Below are 26,526 nucleotides of genomic sequence, written 5' to 3'. Positions count from 1 at the left end.
ACTGCAAATGATGTGGGGGGACTGCAAATGATGATGTGGGGGTGATGGGGACTGCAAATGATGTGGGGGTGATGGGAACTGCAAATGATGTGGGGGTGATGGAGACTGCAAATGATGTGGGGGTGATGGAGACTGCAAATGATGATGTGGGGGTGATGGGGACTGCAAATGATGTTGGGGGACTGCAAATGATGATGTGGGGGTGATGGGGACTGCAAATGATGTGGGGGTGATGGGGACTGCAAATGATGTGAGGGTGATGGGAACTGCAAATGATGTGGGGGTGATGGAGACTGCAAATGATGATGTGGGGGTGATGGGGACCGCAAATGATGTTGGGGGACTGCAAACGATGTGGGGGTGATGGGGACTGCAGATGATGATGGGGGTGATGGGGACTGCAAATGATGTGGGGGGACTGCAAATGATGATGTGGGGGTGATGGGGACTGCAAATGATGTGGGGGTGATGGGGACTGCAAATGATGATGTGGGAGATGGGGACTGCAAATGATGTGGGGGTGATGGGAATTGCAAATGATGTGGGGGGGATGGGGATAGGTAATGATGTGGGAGTGATAGGGACTGCAGATGATGAAGTGTGTTTGAGGGGGTTCTGCACATGATGAAATGATAGGGGGCTGCAAATGATGAAGTAAGGGGGACTGCAGATGAAGTGACGGGGGGGATAGGGGACTAAATGATGATAGGGGACTAAATGATGAAGTGGGGGTGATGGGGACTGCACATGAAGTGAGTGTGAGGGACGTGGACAGCAATTGAATTGAACTTGGGGGTGGGAAGAGCAAATGATGTATTGAAGGTGGGGAGAGCAAATAATGAATTTTGAGGGTGGGGAAGATCAATTGATAATGAATAGAGGGTGGGAGAGAGAGAAGACGTGGCAATGAATTGAGGCAGAAGGGGCATGTAACTATAATGAATTGGGGTAAGGGTTAGAGCGGGAGGTACATAGTGGGTTCGTTGAGGATAAAGTAACTGGTAATAAATTGGAAGAATACAGGTGCTAATTAATTTATATATTAAATGAGGAAAGTGGCTATATACAGATAGTGGGGGCACAGTGGCGGATTATAATTTATATTTGGAATGGTGGGTTGCATAATAACCAATTATATATTAATGGTGGGTGAACGTCTGTAGTCAGATGTGTAGTGTAGAAGAAAGGGAAAAAATGGGGAATGTGCTCTGGAAGCGGTGCTCTAGATAACTGTGTTATTTTATGCAGATGAGACGAGTCCTGGCAGAAAGAAGTGATAGCGGTCTGCGCTGGATTAAAAAGAAACGCAAAGATGAAGGACTTTAGCTAGAGACGTCACTGGTGAGTATGTTACCTGTACACTGACACCATACACTGTATACTGTATACAGTGCTCCTGTGTATAATGTCACTGGTGATCACTATACTATCTGTACACTATACACTATATACAGAGCTCCTTTGTATAATGTCACTAGTGATTGCTGTATTACATGTACACTGTACCCTATATACAGAGCTCCTGTGTATAATGTCACTAGTGATCACTATATTATCTGTACACTATACACTATATACAGAGCTCCTGTGTATAATGTCACTAGTGATCGCTGTATTACATGTACACTATACACTATATACAGAGCTCCTGTGTATAATGTCACTAGTGATCGCTGTATTACATGTACACTGACACTATATGAAGAGCTCCTGTGTATAATGGCATCGGCGACCACTGTATTACCTGTACACACACTGCATACTAAGTACAGATCTCCTGTGTATAATGGCACTTATGGTGATAGTATTTTTTTTTTTATTAATGATCAGTATTGTACTATTCAGTCACAATGTGGTGGTAATATGTTGTCCGGCCATGGTGTAGCGGTATTTGTTCCTTGTATGTGCTATTATTCGGTCACTGTGTGGTGGTAATATGTGGTCTGTTCATGTTGTGTTGGTATTTGTTCCTTGTATGTAGTTGGTCACCATGTGATGGTAATATGTGGTCTGGACATGCTGCGGTGGTATTTGTCCCTTGTATGTGATATTGTTCAGTCACTGTGGTGGTAATATGTGGTCTGCACATGGTGTGGCGGTATTTGTTCCTTGTAGATAGTATTATAGGTCACTATGTGGTGATAATATGGTGTCTGGTCATGGTGTTGTGGTATTTGTCCCTTGTATGTGGTATTATTGGTCAATTGAAAAATAAATAAAAATACACCTAAATTGTATTGCATATTTTAACAAATGTTTAATAGATTAGAGTAGAGTAGGGCTCGGCCAAAAGAGTCTACCTTGTTGTCGTCTCAAATTTAAAAAAACCTTTTGGCCAAAACAAAAGCTGCTGGCTATGTGTTTGATCTGGTAATGGGAACTGTTAATGTGTGATTTGTGAGAAGTGGAGTTTTGGCAAGAGACAGCGGTGGGGCTGTTGACAGTTCGAGGGGTGGAGGCGGGGCTGGGGTGGAGCCTGGGCGGAGTCTTAAGGGGCCCTGAAAATTTTGCCAGTATGGGGCCCTGAAATTCCTAGTGGCAGCCCTGCGGACACATTGCGAGGTGGGGGGGAGGGATAGCTATCTTTACTTTTTTTGCCTTTCCCTTTCTGTGATCAGCGCTGGGGTCCAGGGAGCCTCGTTGGGCTCATTGGTATCGGCCTGGCCGTGGTGGACGACCTGTCACGGTCCGTGTGCCGTTGCAGCGGCATTGTTGTGGTGGCGGGGAACGACAGGCCAGGGTCCGGCAGCGGCATTGTTGTGGTGGCGGGGAATGACAGGCCAGGGTTGGGCAGCGGCATTGTTGTGGTGGCGGGGAATGACAGGCCAGGGTCCGGCAGCAGCATTGTTGTGGTGGCGGGGAACGCCAGGCCAGGGTCCGGCAGCGGGATTGTTGTGGTGTTGGGGAACACCAGGCCAGGGCCCGGCAGTGGCATTGTTGTGGTGGCGGGTAAGGTGTTATGATCTGGTGGCCTAGGAGCAGCATGAGACGTACTCTGGAGAAGGTGGTACCTGTACTGACCGCAAACCCTGAACTTATCACTGCAACTAGAAGTAGCCGTGGGATGTACCTAACACTCCCTAGACACCTCGACACAGCCTAAGGACTTACTTCCCCTAAAGATAGAAACGGGAAAACTATCTTGCCTCAGAGAAAATCCCCAAAGGATAGACAGCCCCCCACAAATATTGACTGTGAGAGGAGAGGGAAATGACATACGCAGACTGAAATAAGGATTTAGCAAAGGAGGCCATTCTAGCTAAAAAGAAAGAATAGGACAGAGCACTATGCGGTCAGTATTAAAACACTAGAAAATATCCACCACAGAAAATACAAATCTCCACATCTGACTAAAGACATGGAGGGTATATCTGCATCTCCAGAGATACAGCTTGGCTGCAAAAAATCCTTACATAGACAAAGCTGGACAAGACAAAACATGAAAATGCACTGAACTATAAGGCCTACAGCATGTGGACAGCAAAAACAAAGCCAGAACTTATCTTTGTTGAAATGAACAGCAAAACAGGAGAGACCAGGTATGGATGTGAATCCTCCAAAAACAATGGACAACTGGCACTGACTTAAGGATCAAGCAAGACTAAATAGCCCAGTCCAAATTGCAATAAGTGGACACACCTGATAAATGCTGCGATCCAAAGACAGCAGCACTACCACTCATAACCACAGGAGGGAGCCCAAGAGCAGAATTCACAACAGTACCCCACCCTTGAGGAGGGGTCATCGAACCCCCAGGCCGATCAGGACGAGTCAAATGAAAGGCACGAACCAAATCGTCAGCATGAACATCGGAGGCAACAACCCAAGAATTATCCTCCTGGCCATAGCCCTTCCATTTGACAAGATACTGAAGCTTCCGCCTCGAAAAACGGGAATCCAAAATCTTCTCAACCACATACTCCAACTCCCCATCAATCAACACCGAGGCCAGAGGATCAACAGAGGGAACAACGGGCACCACATACTTCCGCAACAAAGATCTATGGAAAACATTATGGATGGAAAAAGAGGCTGGAAGGGCCAAACGAAAAGACACTGGATTGATAATCTCAGAAATCCTATAAGGACCAATAAACCGAGGCTTGAACTTAGGGGAAGAAACCTTCATAGGAACATGACGGGAAGACAACCAGACCAAATCCCCAACCCGAAGCCGGGAAGCAACACACCGACGACGGTTAGCAAAACGCTGAGCCTTCTCCTGAGACAACACCAAATTGTCCACCACATGAGCCCAAATTTGCTGCAGCCTGTCAACCACAGAATCCACACCAGGACAGTCAGAAGGCTCAACCTGCCCTGAAGAAAAACGAGGATGAAAACCAAAATTACAAAAAAAAGGCGAAACCAAGGTAGCAGAACTAGCCCGATTATTAAGGGCAAACTCGGCCAATGGCAAGAAAGCCACCCAATCATCCTGATCAGCAGACACAAAGCATCTCAAATAAGTTTCCAAAGTCTGATTGGTTCGCTCGGTTTGGCCATTTGTCTGAGGATGAAATGCGGAAGAAAAAGACAAATCAATGCCCAGCCTAGCATAAAAGGCCCGCCAAAACCTAGAAACAAACTGGGAACCTCTATCGGACACAATATTCTCCGGAATGCCATGCAAACGAACCACATGCTGAAAAAACAACGGAACCAAATCAGAAGAGGAAGGCAATTTAGGCAAAGGTACCAAATGAACCATCTTAGAAAACCGGTCACAAACCACCCAGATAACAGACATCCTCTGGGAAACCAGAAGATCTGAAATAAAATCCATAGAAATATGCGTCCAAGGTCTCTCAGGGACTGGCAAAGGCAGAAGCAACCCACTAGGAACAGCAAGGCTTGGCCCGCGCACAAGTCCCACAGGACTGCACAAAAGAACGCACATCCCGCCACAAAGAAGGCCACCAAAAGGACCTACCAACCAAATCTCTGGTACCAAAAATCCCAGGATGGCCAGCCAACACAGAACAATGAACCTCAGAAATCACTTTACTAGTCCATCTATCAGGAACAAACAGTTTCCTCACTGGACAGCGGTCAGGTTTATTAGCCTGAAATTCCTGAAGAACCCGTCGTAAATCAGGGGAGATGGCTGAAAGAATCACCCCTTCCTTCAGAATGCCGACCGGCTCAAGGACCCCAGGAGAATCAGGCAAAAAACTCCTAGAGAGGGCATCAGCCTTAACATAATTAGAACCCGGAAGATACGAGACCACAAAATCAAAACGGGAGAAAAACAGGGACCATTCAGCCGTTTGGCAGACTCGAGGTAAATCAGATTCTTATGATCGGTCAGGACCACAATACGGTGCTTGGCCCCCTCAAGCCAATGTCGCCACTCCTCAAATGCCCACTTCATAGCCAACAATTCCTGATTGCCGACATCATAATTGCGTTCCGCAGGCGAAAACTTCCGAGAAAAGAAGGCACACGGTTTTATCAAGGAACCATCAGAATTCCTCTGAGACAAAACGGCCCCTGCCTCAATCTCAGACACGCCAACCTCAACCTGAAATGGAAGAGAAACATCCGGCTGACGCAACACAGGGGCAGATGTAAATCGGCGTTTAAGCTCCTGAAAGGCAGAAACAGCCGCGGAGGACCAATTGGTCACATCAGCGCCTTTCTTCATCAAATCGGTCAGGGATTTAACCACACTGGAGAAGTTGGCAATGAAACGACGATAAAAATTAGCAAAGCCCAAGAATTTCTGAAGGCTCTTCACAGATGTGGGCTGAATCCAATCATGAATGGCCTGAACCTTAACCGGATCCATTTCTATAGCTGAGGGAGAAAAAATTAAGCCCAAAAAAGAAACCTTCTGCACTCCAAAGAGGCACTTAGACCCCTTCACAAATAAAGCATTATCACGGAGGATCTGAAATACCATCCTGACCTGTTTCACATGAGACTCCCAATCATCGGAAAAAATCAAAATATCATCCAAATATACAATCATGAATTTATCAAGATAACTCCGAAAGATATCATGCATGAAGGACTGGAACACAGATGGGGCATTAGAGAGTCCGAATGGCATCACAAGGTATTCAAAATGGCCTTCGGGCGTATTAAATGCAGTTTTCCATTCGTCACCCTGCTTAATACGAACAAGATTATATGCCCCTCGAAGGTCAATCTTAGTAAACCAACTAGCCCCCTTAATCCTAGCAAACAAATCAGTAAGCAAAGGCAAAGGGTATTGAAATTTGACCGTGATCTTATTCAAGAGGCGATAATCAATACAGGGTCTCAAGGAGCCATCCTTCTTGGCAACAAAAAAAAACCTGCTCCCAATGGTGAAGAAGATGACCGAATATGCCCCTTCTCCAAAGACTTCTTAATATAGCTCCGCATGGCGGAATGTTCTGCCACAGACAGGTTGAAAAGTCGGCCCTTAGAGAACTTACAACCTGGAATCAAGTCAATAGCACAATCACAGTCCCTATGCGGTGGTAGGGAACAGGATTTGGGTTCATCGAATACATCCTGGAAATCTGACAAAAACTCAGGAATTTCAGAAGAGGGGGAGGAGGAAATTGACATCAAAGGAACGTGACCATGAACCCCCTGACAACCCCAACTAGTCACAGACATAGATTTTCAATCTAACACCGGATTATGTACCTGTAACCATGGAAAACCCAGCACAATATCATCATGCAAATTATGCAACACCAGAAAACGACAATCTTCCTGATGGGCTGGAGCCATGCACATGGTGAGCTGTGTCCAAAACTGAGGTTTATTTATAGCCAACGGTGTAGCATCAATGCCCCTTAAAGGAATAGGGTTCTGCAAAGGCTGCAAGGGGAAACCACAACGTCTGGCAAATTCTAAGGGTGGTTTCACACTTGCGTTTTTGTCTGCAGCGTTTTTTTTCAAAAAAACGCATGCGTTTTTTTTTTCCTATCTTTAACATTGAAAACGCATGCGTTTTTTTTGTGTACGCGTTTGGTCGCGTTTTTTGACGCATGCGTTTTTTTACTGCATGCGTTCATTTTCTGAAATGCTACTTGTAGTATTTTTAGAAGCGTTTTTTGGACCAAAAAAAAACGCATGCGTTTTCATGCGTTTTTTTTGGGTCAAAAAATACATTGGAGTCAATGGGGACGCATGCGTTTTTTGGTGCATGCGTTTTTTGCGGTTAGGGTTAGGGTTAGGATCCCTTAGGGTTAGGGGTAGGGTTAGGGTTAGGGGTAGGGGTAGGGTTAGGGTTAGGGGTAGGGTTAGGGGTAGGTTAGGGTTAGGGGTAGGGTTAGGGTTAGGATCCCTTAGGGTTAGGGGTAGGGGTAGGGTTAGGGTTAGGGGTAGGGTTAGGGTTAGGATCCCTTAGGGTTAGGGTTAGGGGTAGGGTTAGGGTTAGGGGTAGGGTTAGGGTTAGGGTTAGGGGTAGGGTTAGGGGTAGGTTAGGGTTAGGGGTAGGGTTAGGGTTAGGGTTAGGATCCCTTAGGGTTAGGGGTAGGGTTAGGGGTAGGATCCCTTTAGGGTTAGGGTTATGATCCCTACCCCTAACCCTAACCCTAACTATTTCTGTTTATAGTGGGTTTTTTACTTTATTTTGATGATTGGCAGTTGTCACACATTTTTCTGCATGCGTTTAAAAAACGCAAACGCATGAAAAAACGCATGTAAACGCGGTAAAACGCCGCGTTTTTTTCACCACATGCAAAAACGCATGCGTCAAAAAAACGCAGCGTTTACACGCGTTTACATGCGTTTTTTCACCATGCGTTTTTTTGCGTTTTTTACCGCAAAAACGCACCCGAAAAAACGCCAATGTGAAACCAGCCTAAGTCCATTAAGTTCAGAGCGGCGCCTGAATCCACAAATGCCATGACAGAAAATGACGATAATGAGCAGATCAAGGTCACAGATAACAGAAATTTAGGTTGTACAGTACTGATGGTAACAGAACTAGCGATTCTCTTTGTACGCTTAGGGCAATCAGAAATAACATGAGCGGAATCGCCGCAGTAAAAACACAACCTATTCTGACGCCTGAATCTTTGTCGTTCAGCTCTAGACAAAATCCTATCACACTGCATAGGCTTAGGGCTCCGCTCGGAGGACAATGCCACAGCGCGCACAACTCTGCGCTCGCGCAAGCGCCGATCAATCTGAATGGCCAGAGACATAGAATCACTCAGACCAGCAGGCGTGGGGAACCCCACCATAACATCTTTAATGGATTCAGAAAGACCCTTTCTGAAAATTGCCGCCAAGGCATCCTCATTCCATTTAGTCAACACAGACCATTTTCTAAATTTCTGGCAATACGATTCTGCCGCTTCGTGACCCTGACACAGGGCCAACAAGGTCTTCTCTGCATGATCCACTGAATTAGGTTCATCATACAATAACCCTAGCACCTGAAAAAAGGTGTCTACCAGGTATGGATGTGAATCCTCCAAAAACAATGGACAACTGGCACTGACTAAAGGATCAAGCAAAAAAAAAATCGCAAAAAAATAAAAAATTCCCCTAGTGACAGTGGTAATAGTAAGTTTGTATTCACATTCATGCATAGCCCGATGAATAAAGTAATTTATGCGGCTATACAAAAAAACTGGCATATTTTGCAGTCTGATAGGGAACTTTCATCTTTGACAAAAGACCACCCAATTTTCGCCTACAGACGTACAAAAAACTTGGGGGACCTTATTGTGAAAAACCGCTTGACAGTCAACGAAAATCCCAAATGGTTGAGGGAACTGCAACCTATAGGTAACCACAAATGTGGAAATTGCAGTTATTGCCGATTTAGACTACTTGATAATCCCATCCGCATCGGTCACATTTGTCATACAGTCCGTCAGTTAATAACATGTAAATCACAATATGTGGTTTATTTAATTATGTGCCCATGCCATTTCTTCTATATCGGTAAAACCATCCGCCCACTGTTCCATAGATTTAGAGAACATTATAATTCAGTCTCTTCTGGGAAGGGCTGCCCCCGCTTCGTGAAACATATGCGTGATACGCACAATGCAGACCCGAATGTCTTACGGTTTGCAAGTTTGGAAATTGTAAAAAATCCCCATAATGGGGGAGATCGCGGAAATGTATTGTTACAACGCGAAGCGAGGTGGATTATTGAAACAAATGCGCAAGGTGCAATAGGATTGAACGACAAATTGGATATGTCTATTTTCCTTTAAGAATTATAATTTCTGTATTAGTATTATGTATAGTATATATAGAAAATGTCTTTGTTTTTGCTTATCAGCATAATTTGGTGCTTGTATCCAAATGTGTTTTTAATGTTATCACCTGTTCACATCAAGATGTTCAGTCTCCTATATAGGATGTGACGTTTTTAATTCACGCACCTGGACCCGTTGAAGCGCGCAGGCGCGAAACGGCCGTCGTCCTCTTGCCTCCTCCTGCACCTCTCTCCTTACCAAGCCGCCTCTCCACCATATGTCTGTGAGCGTATGCTCTGAATAAAGAGCATTTTCATATAGCAACATCGGGTGAGTGCCACTTCATTTCTCTTCATTTTTGGATTAACATTGCTATTTATGTTGTGCACCACCCCAACGCTTTTGCTTATTGCATGCCGCAGTGGTTCTCATCTGAGTCTCTTTGATCCATACTCCAGCGCTGGTTGTTTGAGGTTTGGGCAAAACTCCACGTCTTGTTTTATTTGTGGAGGAAACACCTGGTGCCATTCCACTTTTTTTTAAGGCATATCTATACTCACCAGGACATGTGTCAGAAATAATGAATTCATTAGGCATTTATTTGTGCATCATGAGTTCATTATTTCTGACACCTGACTTGATGACTATAGATCTGTTTTGTAGGCTGTTGTCACACTGTCAGTATTTGCTCAGTATTTTACATCACTATTGGTAAGCCAAAACCACGAGAGGAACATTTAGAGGAAAATTATAATAGAAACATATGCACCACTTCTGCATTGATCACCCACTCCTGGTTTTGGCCTAAAAATACTAATGTAAAATAGTGACCAAAACCTGCTAGTGTGACGGCAGCCTAATGCAATACAAAACATTTTTTTTTTTCACCAAAAATATACTTACGTTCTCTGGGCAAGGACCGGTCCCAAAAATGCAAGGATGCGGTGATATTTGTATTTTTCCGGAACCACTAAGAAGCCGGCTCTCTTGACGCATGTCCTTGTTGAAGTGGTCCTTCATCAAACGCCATCGTGTTTTGACTTTGAGCACTGTTGAAAAAACAAAACATAATGGTTAGACATTGGTCTTTTGGCCGTGCTCACACAGCTGTGTGTGATGAGAGAAACTCTCAGGAGTTTCTCTCATCACACACAGCTGTGTGAGCACAGCCAAGGTCTCTGCTGCTTCACACTGCATTGCAATACTTACCAAATGCATTTCGGACCGAGTAGGGGCGTTGTCCCAGCCATCCCACATCGCTTTGGCCACCTCATTCCATAGCCGCCGGATTGTCACGTTGTCTGAGTGCTGCGGAATCCGGGTGTCCCACAACGGGACTCGCTCATGGACCAAGGAGATGAGGTGGTCATTGTCTATGAGGTCCTCATCCCATTCTGGAACCTAAAAAAAAAAAAAAGGACATTAATGTTGGAGACATTAACATAAGGAAGAAAAAAAACAGAAGCAGAGAAATGGCATGAATATTGAAAGTAAAAAAAAAAGGAGTGCAGAAGTAAAAGGGAAAGAAAGAGAAAAGTAAAGAAATGAAGATTCAAGAATTGTCAAGTGTGGATACAATAAACAGTCAGCCACGTATACTTACACGCTGCTGCCGTGCCAACCGACTGTGACCCTGCTCCTCCTGGTCAGCCTCTGCCGCAGTGGAAGAAGTGCTCTAAAAAAACACAGAAAAATTGTCATATGTGTTGATGTGACAGTGAATACTTACCAATCTGAGGTGAATACTCACTTCGCTGACATTTTCCGCTTGTGCAGGCCCAGGCATTTGATCTTCATCAGAAGAAGATGACATTCTGATGCATGCAGAAAGAAAGAAATGGCAGAAATTAGGATATGTAGAAACAGAAAATAGAAAATATAGGCATTGGCTAGGATATACTCACATTGTTCAGTGTCTTGTTTTCCTCCAAGGTTGTAGCCTGCGTCTCGTCTGGTTCACTGTCTGCTGAGTAGTGACCTGCAAATGTCCACTACCTCCCCTTATCACCTTTGCATGTGGGGGGTGGCTAATCAGTGTCTAGACATGTTTTCCTGGGATACAACGCATGCGTTCACAAACGCAAGCAAACGCATGTGCTTGTGAACACATGCGTTCACATAGACAGCAATGCGTTTTTTTGGCGCATTCCTTACGCAATCGACCGCATACGTTTCTAGGCAGCAAATTGACGCATCTAAAATTACTACATGTAGCATAGATGCCGAATCAACGCATGCGTCGTCAAACATGGCAAAAAGCAACCAATCACAGACGCATGCGCCCCTAATGTTAAATATAGGAATACACAATGCATGCGGATATTTGCTGAAGAAACGCTGCGGACACAACCGCAAATGTGAAACCGGCCTAAGCGCTTCAAAGATTACTAAAAAGACAAAAATAGACGCTTCAGGACAAAAATGCCATTGAATCCTGACGCATCTTCCTCTTGAAAGCAGACGGAGTGTGCACATACCCTATTGAAAGGGGAAACTTTTTTCTGCTAGAGGCTATTTGGATATTTATACCATCATTCGGGGCCGCACAAAATTATCAACTTGAAATTTATCCTACTATACTTGGTCAAACAATTAATTAACTCATCCCTAATGTGATGATGGCTGCAGTTGCTTCTCTTTAGTGTGATGTGTGATGTTAGGTGGTATTGATGATTCTACTCGCAACTGGAACGCAGTCGATTCTTTGAAATTCATTTTGAAAGTGCTTGCAGCAGTAAGTTCTGAAAATAGATGTATATGACACTGCAGGTCTCCTCACAGAGGGAAATTCATCATTGCTCATGTTACATTTATAGAACTCAAGCAGTGAGAGGTCTGCAGTTTACATCAATTAGGAGTCACCGAGACTGCTATATACAGCACATGTGATACACTAGATCTGCTGTATACATCACATGGGATACACCATGACACTGGAACTGCTGTATGTATCACATAGGAGACACTGAAGCTGATGTATATACATCACATAGGAGACACTAGAACTGCTGTATATACATCACCTAGGAGAAATCGAGACTGCTCTAAACACATCCCATAGGAAACGCGAGAATGCTGTATATATACATCACATAGGAGACACCAAGACCTCTGTATACATCCCAAAGGATACACTGGGGCTGAAATATATATATATATCACATAGAGATGCAGGGGTTGAAGCATATACATCACTATACCTCTTCTAGACCTTAGGTCCAAGACTGTCCCGGCGTCCAGACGTGACCAACGCTGTGCCCTCATTCTTCTAGGAAACTTATACTGACTGGACCCATTCTCTTCTGCTTCAGCTTAGCTGCACTAGAATTTGCCAACTCTGCCATGTTTAGCCTTGCTCTCCACTCCACCCAGAATAGAATATACAACACATAGGAGATGCTCAGGCTGGAGCATATACATAACATAGGAGATGCTAGTGCTGAGGTATATACATCACATAGAAGATGCTGGTGCTGAAGTATATACATCACATAGAAGACACCGCTCCTGAAGTATATACATCACAAAGGAGACACTAGTGCTGAAGCACATACATGTACATCAGATAGGAGATGCTGTGGCTGAAGCATATGCATGAAAGGAGATGCTGGGGCTGGAGAATATACATCAAAGGAGACTATGGAGCTGCTGTCTTCATTAGTGGGACTGGAGTGCTCTGACTCCACCCCCAAAGCACTGGCCAGTGTCAGAACTTATTTTTTCACTGTATGCAGCGTTCAGTAGTGAAAACTGCGTGTGCATGCTTGCGTTGTAAGGAGCAATTAAAGATTCCAGAACACTGTGGTCCCAGGAATTTGCCTGAGGGCTGAAGAAAAGAAAATTGCAGACCAGAGGTTTCCCACCCCTGCCCTAATGAATATAAGCTTTGAATTTTTATTTGTATATGAGAAAAAGAATGATGGTAAAAAGGACACAATGACCAAACACTGATGAATATCTGATCCTGCACACTGATGGATATATAATAATTTTTCTTTCTTGCATGTGAATGAGGCCTTAAGATGAAAAAACAAAAATCACACGGTATTGTTTCATTCCATTTGAAAAATAACTTGTACCAAAAATATCTATCCTAACAATATTATATTTTTTTCCAGTTTTCTTATCCAGTGAAAATGCTAACCAAGTGATACAAAGAACCAAGAGGGCCAACTTCTTGCTTATAGAGGAATTTTTAAAAGGAAATTTAGAAAGAGAATGTCTGGAAGAAATATGCACATATGAGGAGGCGAGAGAAACATTTGAGGACACAGATAAAACTGTGAGTTCTCATTGTGGGTTACATTATTTCCTCAAAGTTTCCTTATATTGAAAATTAATTACACATAATGTAATCATTTTATATCATTCAAATGATAAAGACATCAGAGCACAACAGAGAGATATAAAACATTTAAAAATACATTCAAATAAATATTATTGCACATTACAAGGGAATGTTACCAGGATTTACCACCTAATCTTAGTGCATCATAATGTAGAGAAAGAGACCCTGTTTCCAGTGATGTGTCATGGGACTGCTTAGTCTAGTTTCAATAAAATAACTGTTTTTTTTCAGTAGGAAATTATTATTAGAGGGCTAGTAAATATGTTGTCAAGTAGTCCTGAATACTCATGAGCCCTGTATAACCCTACTGTACATGGGCAGAAAGTTGCCAATCAATTTTTTGGAGCGGCGTTATACAGAGTTCAATATTCAGATATCTGGTAGTTCAGTAGTATATAAACCAGGGATTTTATCAGAATGACAGCAAGAAGCCCAGAAAGTGATACATTGCTGGAGTCAGGGTCTCTGCTTTTATATTGTGCTGTTCTCAGATGCAGCAGCAAAAACCTGATAAAAGCTTTCCTTTAAATGGGAACTGTACTTTCAATAAACATTGACAAATTACAGCTGGAGTCACACATAATGATATCGTTAACGATATCGTTGCAACGTCACGCTTTTGGTGACATAGCAACGATCCCGCTAACGATCTCGTTATGTGTGACAGCGACCAACGATCAGGCCCCTACTGGGAGATAGTTGGTCATTGGGGAATGATCAGGACCATTTTTTGGTCGCTGATTACCCGCTGTCATCGCTGGATCTGCGTGTGTGACGCCGATCCAGCGATGTGTTCACTTGTAACCAGGGTAAATATCGGGTTACTAAGAGCAGGGCTGTGCTTAGTAACCCGATATTTACCCCGGTTACCATTGTAAAAGTTAAAAAAAAAACAGTGCATACTCACATTCTGATGTCTGTCACGTCCCCCGGCGTCCACAGGGTTAAAACTGCTTTCGGCAGGAGCGCTGCTAATGCATGCGCTCCGGCCGAGAGCTTCCCTGCACTGACTGTCAGTGCCGGCCGTAAAGCAGAGCACACACTGTTACGGCCGGCGCTGACACAGTCAGTGCAGGGAAGCTCTCAGCAGCAGTGTTTTTTTTTTTACTTTTACAATGGTAACCAGGGTAAATATCGGGTTACTAAGCGCGGCCCTGCACTTAGCAACCCGATGTTTACCCTGGTTACCCGGGTGCTGCAGGGGGACTTCGGCATCGTTGAAGACAGTTTCAACGATGCCGAAGTCTTTCCCCTGATCGTTGGTCGCTGGAGAGAGCTGTCTGTGTGACAGCTCCCCAGCGACCACACAACGACTTACCAACGATCATGGCCAGGTCGTATCGCTGGTCATGATCGTTGGTAAGTCGTTTAGTGTGACTAAAGCTTAACAGTGCAAGCCAACCTAAGCAACTTTGCAAAGTATGTTATCAGAGGAATCTGCTTCCTTCTCCATTTACCTCCCACTGACTCATGAACTGTTCATTCACTTAAAGCCACCTCAAATCAGTCTTGTGTAAGACAAGACAAACTGCCAGCACATTGAGGAGCCAGGATCCACTTCATATCGAAGACTATGGAGAGAGGAGTGAGGAGCAAAGTGAGAAGAAAAGAAACAGATTGTAGGTAGCTTATACGAGTGCTGGACTCATAGCTACACTGCTCAGTACTGCTATATAGTTTGTCCTATGCATCTGCTACTTCTACCACCATCTTTCTGCGTGTTTATTGTAAAGGAGACATCACAGTAGCCTAGTCTCCATCCACCAGCTCCGAGACAACTGCAAATTAGAGATAGAGCCAGTAGAGGGAAAACTTGTGAAAAATGTGTTATCACTCCTTTACACACACACACAGGACAGCTTAATCTGAAATGTAATTTGAAAGTAAAATTATCCTTTAATTCTGTGTAAATTCTTATACATAAAATTTGCTTCAAATGTAATAAAAATGTCCCTGTTCCATGAATTCTTATAATACATGTGTTTGACAAAGTTTTTGGAATTCCATCTAAGAACAAGAAAATAAAACATATGCCTATGTGATTATATATCTGACATGATGAAGTAGAATTGCCCACTTTCACCCTTGGTATCGTACTATTTTCATGGTATTGGGTCTCAAAAGGCAGCTCATGTTATCACTAATATATTTGAATGGGTGTTGATAACCTGTACAAAGTTGATCATTCCTTCTGTACCAGCTTGTAGCTGGGTTAACCAGTACCTGAAGAAGGCTTTTTCTAACATTTGCTATAGGTTGAGTCTTCATCTCCAAGACAATAAAGGCCCATACATATTTTTTTCCTTTTTATTATTTATTTTGGTGCCCCAGTATGTTTTCCTTTGTGTAATTACTAGAACTCCCTTAATACTTAGTACTGACATCTTAAAGGGAATCTGTCAGTAGGATCTACCCTCTAAGCCGTCTACATGGGCATGCAGGTCACAGAATGATACCTTGATATCTGCAATCTGATGTCTTATTTCCGAGAAATCCATGTTTTTCTTTTATGCAAATAAGGTGTTAAGATCTATGGGCTAGACACAGATTTACTTGAAAATCTGCCTCCAGAGCTTATTTTAAATGAAAGGGTGCAATGCCAGCGTGAACAATTTAATGACTGAAACTTTGCTCTCATCACACACAGCTCTGCAGTAAAATCAGAACTAAGCACTGTAAGAGGACAAGTGCTGCTGCAAATGTTTGTAAAGAGAGGTAATTCACTTTTGCTGTCCTGTATCCTGATGTCACTGCAGAGCTGTGTGTGATTATGAGAGCAAAAAGTCAGTCATTACATATCACACTGTTAACTCTCCCTTTCATATAAAATAAGCACTGGAGGCAGATTCTCATGCAGATCTGTCTCTAGCCCATAGATCGTAACAGTTTGTTGTATATAAGAACAATGTGGATTTCTCAGGAATATGACATCAAATCACATATATCAAAATATCACTTTATTCAACCTTCTATGACCTGCATGACCTTGCAGAAGGCTTAGGACAGTTGGTCATGCTAACAGATTATCTTTAAAGAAGCACTCCCATCAAAGTTTTTATTCTCTTAGGCTATGTTCACACTCTGCAGATTCCACTGCGGATTTTTCCGCAGCAGAATTGCAAAATCCGCAGTGAAAACCCATCGCGGTTTTTACTGCGGATTTATCGCGGTTTTTACTGCGTTTTCTTCTGCGGATTTTCATCTGCAGTTTTCTATTGGAGCAGGTGAAAATCCGCAGAAAAGAAGTGACATGCTGCGGAATGTAATCCGCAGCGTTTCCGCGCGGATTTTTCTGCAGCATGTGCACAGCGTTTTTTGTTTCCCATAGGTTTACATTGAAATGTAAACTCATGGGAAACTGCTGCGGATCCGCAGCGGTCAAATCCGCTGCGGATCCGCAGCAAAATCCGCAAAGTGTGAATATAGCCTTAATATATGGCAATCATCATATACTATAGCACTGTGTACTTACAATTGCTCACTTTTGTCCTTCTTCCCTTTTCCATTAAGTCTATGACATCAAATGATGAAGAATAGACTGGGTGAATCCTTCTAAGCTCTATGTAGACATGGGAAGTCTATTTTCCCTGCATGAGTCATCATTAGAACTATCATTCTACATCACTGCTGATTCACTAGCAGGAAGAATGAGCGGAGTAGCTGGGTCAGGAGTTGAAAAGAGGGATAATTCATGCAGGGAAAAGAGACTTCATGTTTCTACATAGATCTTAGAAGGATTCAGCTAGTGTGTTTTCAATCATGCTACTTTCGTAGACCTGATGGAAAAGAGAAGAATTAGCTGGGTAGAAGAGCAATCCCTAATGCTAAGCCTGCTGTCGCAGGCAGGGGTGCGCTACATGGAGTGGTGATTGAACCAGTGCCGCCACCACCCCCATGACTGACACCTGAACAATGCTAGAGGGAATAAAGTTCTCTTCCAGCAGCAAAACTCTAAGTACGGGCTCCGGGCAAGTTCAGAATGCTATTAATATGCAGATTACCGCTTATCTGCAGGTTTATAGCGTTTTTTCTCATGACAGGTTCCCATTAAAACAGATTGGTCCCCATATAACACTATTACGATGCTTTAGAACAGAGGCCTCAAACAAGCGGCCCGCGGGCCGCATGCGGCCCATCCGGCTGCTTCATGCGGCCCGCCAGCACATAGACCCCGTAACGATTGCGCTCGCTCCAGCAGCCGCCGACATCCGTGCTGTTGTGCAGTGTATTGCCGCGCAGAGACCGGCTCTCGGCACAGCAATACTAGTGTCACCCGCAGGCCTATCTGAGTCCAGCAGCTGACATCTGCACATGGCAGTGACATCATACGCCGCCGGCGGCTGACACTAGTATTGTGTCATCAAGGGGTCTATGTGCCGGGTGGCCCAATGAGCAGAAAGGACGCCGAGGGAACGGAGGACAGGTGAGAAGAATCTTTTTTTTTTCTTCTCTGTTATGTCTATGTGAAAATGGGGGGAGACCTGTCTGCAATATATGGGGGGGACCTGTCTAATATATGGGGGACCTGGAAGGGGCACATGTCTGCAATATATGGGGGGACCTGGATGGAGGACCTGTCTGCACTACATGGGGGACCTGGATGGGGGACCTGTCTGCAATATATGGAGGGACCTGGATGAGGGACCTGTCTGCAATATATGGGGGGGACCTGGATGGGGGACCTGTCTGCAATATAAGGGGGGACCTGGATGGGGGACCTGTCTGCAATATATGGGGGGACCTGGATTGGGGACCTGTGCAATATATGGGGGGACCTGGATGGGGGACCTGTCTAATATATGGGGAGGACCTGGAAGGGGCACATGTCTGCAATATATGGGGGACCTGGATGGAGACCTGTCTGCAATATATGGGGGGACCTGGATAGGGAACCTGTCTGCAATATATGGGGGGACCTGGATAGGGGACCTGTCTGCAATATATGGGGGGACCTGGATGGGGGACCTGTCTGCAACATATGGGGGGGACCTGGATGGGGGACCTGTTTGCAATATATGGGGGACCTGGATGGGGGACCTGTTTGCAATATATGGGGGGACCTGGATGGGGGACCTGTCTGCAATATATGGGGGGACCTGGATGGGGGACCTGTCTGCAATATATGGGGGGACCTGGATGGGGGACCTGTCTGCAATATATGGGGGGACCTGGATGGGGACCTGTCTGCAATATATGGGGGGACCTGGATAGGGGACCTGTCTGCAATATATGGGGGGACCTGGATAGGGGACCTGTCTGCAATATATGGGGGACCTGGATGGGGGACCTGTCTGCAACATATGGGGGGGACCTGGATGGGGGACCTGTTTGCAATATATGGGGGACCTGGATGGGGGACCTGTTTGCAATATATGGGGGGACCTGGATGGGGGACCTGTCTGCAATATATGGGGGGACCTGGATGGGGGACCTGTCTGCAATATATGGGGGGACCTGGATGGGGGACCTGTCTAATATATGGGGGGGACCTGGAAGGGGCACATGTCTGCAATATATGGGGGACCTGGATGGGGACCTGTCTGCAATATATGTGGGACCTGACTGTTGGACCTGTCTGCAATATATGGGGGGACCTGGATGGGGGACCTGTCTGCAATATATGGGGGGGACCTGGATGGGGGACCTGTCTGCAATATATGGGGGGACCTGGATGGGGGACCTGTCTGCAATATATGGGGGGACCTGGATGGGGACCTGTCTGCAATATATGGGGGGATCTGGATAGGGGACCTGTCTGCAATATATGGGGGGACCTGGATGGGGGACCTGTCTGCAATATATGGGGGGACCTGGATGGGGGACCTGTGCAATATATGGGGGGACCTGGATGGGGGACCTGTCTGCAATATATGGGGGGACCTGGATGGGGGACCTGTCTGCAATATATGGGGGGACCTGGATAGGGGACCTGTCTGCAATATATGGGGGGACCTGGATGGGGGACCTGTCTGCAATATATGGGGGACCTGGATGGGGGACCTGTCTGCAACATATGGGGGGGACCTGGATGGGGGACCTGTCTGCAATATATGGGGGGACCTGGATGGGGGACCTGTCTGCAATATATGGGGGGACCTGGATGGGGGACCTGTCTGCAATATATGGGGGGACCTGGATGGGGACCTGTCTGCAATATATGGGGGGACCTGGATAGGGGACCTGTCTGCAATATATGGGGGGACCTGGATAGGGGACCTGTCTGCAATATATGGGGGACCTGGATGGGGGACCTGTTTGCAATATATGGGGGGACCTGGATGGGGGACCTGTCTGCAATATATGGGGGGACCTGGATGGGGGACCTGTCTGCAATATATGGGGGGACCTGGATGGGGGACCTGTCTGCAATATATGGGGGGACCTGGATGGGGACCTGTCTGCAATATATGGGGGGACCTGGATAGGGGACCTGTCTGCAATATATGGGGGGACCTGGATAGGGGACCTGTCTGCAATATATGGGGGACCTGGATGGGGGACCTGTCTGCAACATATGGGGGGGACCTGGATGGGGGACCTGTTTGCAATATATGGGGGACCTGGATGGGGGACCTGTTTGCAATATATGGGGGGACCTGGATGGGGGACCTGTCTGCAATATATGGGGGGACCTGGATGGGGGACCTGTCTGCAATATATGGGGGGACCTGGATGGGGGACCTGTCTAATATATGGGGGGGACCTGGAAGGGGCACATGTCTGCAATATATGGGGGACCTGGATGGGGACCTGTCTGCAATATATGTGGGACCTGACTGTTGGACCTGTCTGCAATATATGGGGGGACCTGGATGGGGGACCTGTCTGCAATATATGGGGGGGACCTGGATGGGGGACCTGTCTGCAATATATGGGGGGACCTGGATGGGGGACCTGTCTGCAATATATGGGGGGACCTGGATGGGGACCTGTCTGCAATATATGGGGGGATCTGGATAGGGGACCTGTCTGCAATATATGGGGGGACCTGGATGGGGGACCTGTCTGCAATATATGGGGGGACCTGGATGGGGGACCTGTGCAATATATGGGGGGACCTGGATGGGGGACCTGTCTGCAATATATGGGGGGACCTGGATGGGGGACCTGTCTGCAATATATGGGGGGACCTGGATAGGGGACCTGTCTGCAATATATGGGGGGACCTGGATGGGGGACCTGTCTGCAATATATGGGGGACCTGGATGGGGGACCTGTCTGCAACATATGGGGGGGACCTGGATGGGGGACCTGTCTGCAATATATGGGGGGACCTGGATGGGGGACCTGTCTGCAATATATGGGGGGACCTGGATGGGGGACCTGTCTGCAATATATGGGGGGACCTGGATGGGGGACCTGTCTGCAATATATGGGGGAACCTGGATGGGGGACCTGTCTAATATATGGGGGGGACCTGGAAGGGGCACATGTCTGCAATATATGGGGGACCTGGATGGGGACCTGTCTGCAATATATGGGGGGACCTGAATGGGGGACCTGTCTGCAATATATGGGGGGACCTGGATGGGGGACCTGTCTGCAATATATGGGGGGACCTGGATGGGGGACCTGTCTGCAATATATGGGGGGACCTGGATGGGGACATATCTGCAATATAGGGGGGACCTGGATGGGGGACCTGTCTGCAATATGGGGGGGCTTGGATGGGGACCTGTCTGCAATATTTGGGGGGCCTGAATGGGGGCCTGTCTGCAATATGGGGGGGCCTGGATGGGGGACCTATCTGCAATATGGGGGGCTGGAAGGGCGACCTGTCTGCAATATATGGGGGGACCTGGATGGGGGACATGTCCGCAATATATGGGGGGACCTGGATGGGGTCCTGTCTGTAATATATGGGGGGACCTGGAAGGGGGACATGTCTGTAATATGGGGGGACTTGGATGAGGCATATGTTTGCAATCTATGGGGGAACCTGGATGGGGCACATGTCTGCAATGCATGGGGGAACCTAGATGGGGCACATGTCTGCAATATGGGTACGTGGATGGGGGACATAACGACAAGAATGGGACCAGGATGGGGCCATATTTACAAGATGGGGACCTGGATGGGGCACATTACTACAAGATAGGGACCAGCATGGGGCACATTACTACAAGATAGGGACCAGCATGGGGCACATTACTACAAGATATGGACTAGTTCAAAAGGTCTATAGAAAAAAATGGTATCACTAAAAATGTCATTTTGTCATGCAAATAGTGCGGCCCCCGAAATTAAATGTTTTTCTGTGTGCGGCCCATATACCCAGCCGAGTTTGAGACCCCTGCTTTAGAACATAATTGCAGAGTTAGCAGCTGCTACAGCTCCCTGAGGCTATGTGCCCAGAAAGAGGGCAGAATTTTCCTGAGCAAATCTGGACTACTTTTGCAGGAAGTCCGAAAGCTTTTTTCTCACGTTTTTTGTGCGTTTTTTGCGGATTTTTTGCGTTTTTTTTACAGAACTTCCCAACGCAATAATATAGTGGGAAATCCGCGAAAAATCCGCAAAATTAATCAACATGCTTCATTTTTTTCCGCGATGTGTTTTTATTGCGGAAAAAAACGCAACATGTGCACAAAAATTGCGGAATGCATTAAAAATGATAGGATGCTTAATGTAAGTGTTTTTTAAGCTTTTTGCAGCAGCAGAAAACTGCCGAAAAACCTGAAAAATCCACAACATGTGCACATAGCCTCATCCACTCCACTCCCAGCGACTTCACGCAGATGCATTAGAGGGATGTGCATGCATGGAGCAAGCCTACTCTGTATGAATGGTGCGTACTCAGTGTGTGGATGGAGAATAGATACGGTACACATTTCTTGACTAGTCTAGAGACACCAGAGAAATTAATGCAAAGCTCTATAGGAATCTAACTTGTAATCAACTTATTTCAAACCCAGGTGAAGTTTCTCATTATGTTCTCAGTCAAACTTTGTCTTACTGTTTTTACAGGACACATTTTGGAAGACTTATTATAGTAAGTATAAAGGCCGGTTGGTGTTTTGATTGCGCTGATGCTGTTTCTTTATAAAAGAACACAATCACCCAACAACCAATATTTTCATATGATTCTGTTAGCTGTTTTATTGCGTTGGTACAAATGTATTCACATATCCCATTCTATCAGCCGTGACAGTAGTCTGTGGCTGCTGCACAAGAGAAGGAGTACCGGACTCTTACCTGTGATGTCCGGTGGTTCATCTTTTGATTAGCTAGCCTGGTGAGATATCACATCCATGGCGTTGTGCCAGGCTGTCTAATCAAATAAAGAGCGGCAGACATCAGCATGTAGGAGGCGGTACGGCCCTCTCCCGGGCAGGCGCCACATATCCATTGTGGTAGATGGAATGGGACATGCAAACCAATTTGCACCAACTCTACTATTTTATAATTATGAATCTGATGCCTGCTTGTGGTCGATATATTGGACACAAAATTCATTAATAAATTCTTATTTTTTTATAGGTTCTGTGTAGAATAGAAATATTATTTGTTTAATTATTTTCAATTTTTATATTACTTTTGTAAATGTGTTGAGAACAATAATATATACTGCGAACAGAAAGTGAAGCTTCATCAGGGGTAAAGTGCACTTTTAGAGGCGATACCCGTGGGGTTTACTACCTAATTTTATCACAATTACACGGGTCTTATCACAATGCTTTTCTTCTATTGATGGAATGATGTCTGGATCATTACAGGTTGTATTGGCAGTATTAGAAAATTAGACAAACCAGCTCACCAAGGCTCCAGGCTTGTAGAAGCAAGGAATCCGTGGGATCAAGTAGAAATATAAATAGAAAAAGGGAAGGTTCCCGTTTCATAAAATTGCAATCATCTTTATTTGAAAAATTGGTTAAAAAAATTCCATATTACTGAGAGCAACACTTTTCGAATGCCAGCTGCGTTCTTTGTCAAAGCTTCTAGTGACTAAGAAAAACCGTGACACATATACAGGTGCCTTCTGCCTTCTGGACATCTGTTAAGTTAGCAGTCTTCCCCATGATTGTGGAGCCTATTGAAATAGACTGAGGGACCTTTTTAAACACGTAGGAAGCCTTTGCAGGTGTTTTTTGTTAATTATTCTAATTTACTGAGATAATGACTTTTGGGTTTTCATTGGCTGTAAGCCATAATCATCAACATTAACAGAAATAAACACTTGAAATAGATCACTCTGTTTGTAATGACTCTATATAATATGAGTTTCATTTTTTGTACTGAAGAACTGAAATAAATTAACTTTTTGATGATATTCTAATTTTGTGAGAAGCACCTGTATGTGCTGAGACCACCAATGAAAATTGAAAAAGCGCAAGTGTTAACTAAATTAAAACAACATGCACAATATACACGGAAATTCAGCTTTTTAGAAACAAATGTAAAATCACACAGGAGACAGCATGCATTAATAATGGAACATTATTTCCTTACGAGTATTTAAATGAATAGGATTATATGTTTTCAAATTATAAATCCAAAACGCCTCTCGAGTGGGCAGGTGTTTTCTGGTGTCACAGCCTCTAAGGCTATGTGCACACGATGCGGATTTGCTGCGGATCCGCAGCGGATTTTTCCACGCAGAAACGCTGCAGATCCGCACTGTGATTTACAGTACAATGTTATTCAATGGGAAAAAAAAAAGCTGTGCAGATGGTGCGGAAAAATCAGTGCAGAATTGCTGCGGATTTCAAAGAAGTGCATATCACTTCTTTTGTGCAGATCTGCAGCGTTTCTGCACCCCTCCATGTTAAAATTCCGCAGTGGCAAAAACTGCAGAAAATCTGCACAAAATCCGCATCAATTCCGCATCAATTCCGCATAAAAACCGCACAAAATCCTCTGCAAATCCGCAGCTGCGGATTCTGCCAGGAGATGCGGATTTTTTGCAGAAAATTCTGCATCTCTTTTCCTACGTGTGCACATAGCCTTATAATTGTATTAATCCTTTCGATGCCGAACACCTGCAAGGAAGAGGTTTGTTGCTGCATAAAGTGTTTGGGCGCGTGGGAAACAGCGCTGTAGGTATTAGATGTATTATTGATATCTGAAATGGGCTCAGGCATGCGCACTTCAAAACTTACGAGAGGTAAAACCCACATACATTTTATTAGAAGATAAACAATGCAGAATGTATACTACATTTTGGGTATTAGGGTATGTGCACACGTTGCGGATTCTCTGCGGATCCGCAGCGTTTTTTGCAGTGCAGAAACGCTGCAGATCCGCAATTGATTTACAGTACAATGCAAATCAATGAGAAAAAAAAAATGCTGTGCACTTTGCGGAAAATCTGCTGCGGAAACGCTGCGGTTTAAAAGAAGTAGCATGTCACTTCTTTTTTGTGAATCTGCAGCGTTTTTGTACCCATTCCATTATAGAAAACCGCAGCAAATCCGCAAGAAAACTGCAGCAAAAACGCACAAAAAACGCGTCAAATCCGCAGGTGCGTTTTCGGCCAGGAGAGGCAGAATCCGCACCAGAAATTCCTAAGCCTAATCCGCAATGTGTGCACATAGCCTTACAGTTAAGGTCATTTTTAATTTTAAACCGAGGCAATCCGACAACAGTAGTATACTCTTTAGTAATAGAAGCATGTTTTACAATGATTGTTCCCACATCTAAAGAATCCCTCACAATTAATAGACTAAGAGGTGCAACAGATGTGGCGGAGACAAACACAAGGAAACATTTAATGCATGACGACCCGCCGCAGGAAATGATTTTAAACCAACGTGACTTTTCTAATGTATTAATACTTTTTAGTTGAACTCTTTCTACAGACCAAATGGAAGTTGTCACCTGAGGTTTACATTTTGTGCTGACACTACTTTCAATTTATTATAGCTTATGTCTCCCTAATAAAGACATAGCACTTCATCTATGTTAGGGTTGGCAGAACGCACCGAGTAAATATATATGTTAAATAGGTGCATTCGCAACCCGGGGTCCACCGTGCAGGAGAGAAACCTGCTGCTAGCAAATGGTGGCGCTATATGGCGGTATAAGCAAACTCTGTTACTTCACAGAATTGCAAAGATATAACTTCACAGAGGATCACAGCTACCTAACTGGGCAAAAGCAAAGAGTGGTCATGCAGTCAGCCTATCACACAAACAACTCCTCTCCGGTGAAGCTGGAATTCTAGTGGCTATACGCCAGCCCTGAATCCATACACTCAAAGCTCCTCACCGGAGGTGCCGGTATTCTAGGGGCTTATTTCAGCCAACCCTGACAACATGCATACATGACCACAAGATAGCAAAGCTCATAACAAAGGTTGATACTAGCGCATGGCCGTGCGGCCATGCAAACCTTTTATAGCTGCAGCAGACAGGGACCTTCCTAGTGGTCCAATAGGAGCTGCTACAGGACCTGAGAGTGTGACCCCCGACCTCCAATGAGAGGTCCTCCCGTGGGCATGCTCAGTGTGTGCAAAGCAGGACTTGGTCCCAGAAAAGCCTGCTCGCCGCTGACCAGTGTTGGCTACAAAAGCAGAGCGTGGAAAGGCAGCAGTAACCCTTTGCACAGTATCAGGCTGAGTGAGACGCTGGGACCGACATCTCCGCTGAGCAGGCTCCACTGCAGCTGATGTAGAATGGGAGACCGCAGCAAACATGGTTCGAGATTCCCCCTGTGCAGCGGCGGAACTCGACACCTAACAACCTATGTAACAGAATTTCAAACAAGACTGAAACACGAAGATGAGGTAAAACAAGAGATCTATGATAATATAAAATCTAGAATTTTTAATTTGTATTTGCATAAACTTAAAAGCTTTTTTGTTGTACATTAAAACTACGGTAAATAAGAAAACAATGGAATATCTCAAAAGAGGAGCAACAGACCATGAACATCCACATTCATTAGGAACAATAATCACAAACAAGGAGATAGGTGATAATAAGTATTTCTGGATATATTAGTACATTTAAAGTGCACAGTGCATGAAAATAATGTTATATATCTATTATTAGTGATCAAATTCCATGTAGATTATAC

General features: G+C 45.0%; 1 protein-coding gene across 1 annotated transcript in view; it reads left to right on the top strand.

The window, feature by feature from the left end:
• The first annotated feature begins 13,288 nt into the window (after nt 1–13,288).
• Nucleotides 13,289–26,526, top strand: part of PROZ (protein Z, vitamin K dependent plasma glycoprotein) — a 40,313-nt gene continuing 27,075 nt past the window's right edge. Inside the window, exons 1-2 of the mRNA XM_069760209.1 lie at nt 13,289–13,446; nt 22,477–22,501. The gene's annotated coding sequence lies outside the window, so the exon portion shown is untranslated. The remainder of the gene's footprint in view (nt 13,447–22,476; nt 22,502–26,526) is intronic.

Source organism: Ranitomeya imitator, chromosome 3, assembly GCF_032444005.1.
Source record: "Ranitomeya imitator isolate aRanImi1 chromosome 3, aRanImi1.pri, whole genome shotgun sequence".
Classification (NCBI taxonomy): Eukaryota; Metazoa; Chordata; class Amphibia; order Anura; family Dendrobatidae; genus Ranitomeya; species Ranitomeya imitator.
Note: the sequence above shows the minus strand (reverse complement) of the source record. Positions and strands in the feature narration are given on the sequence as shown.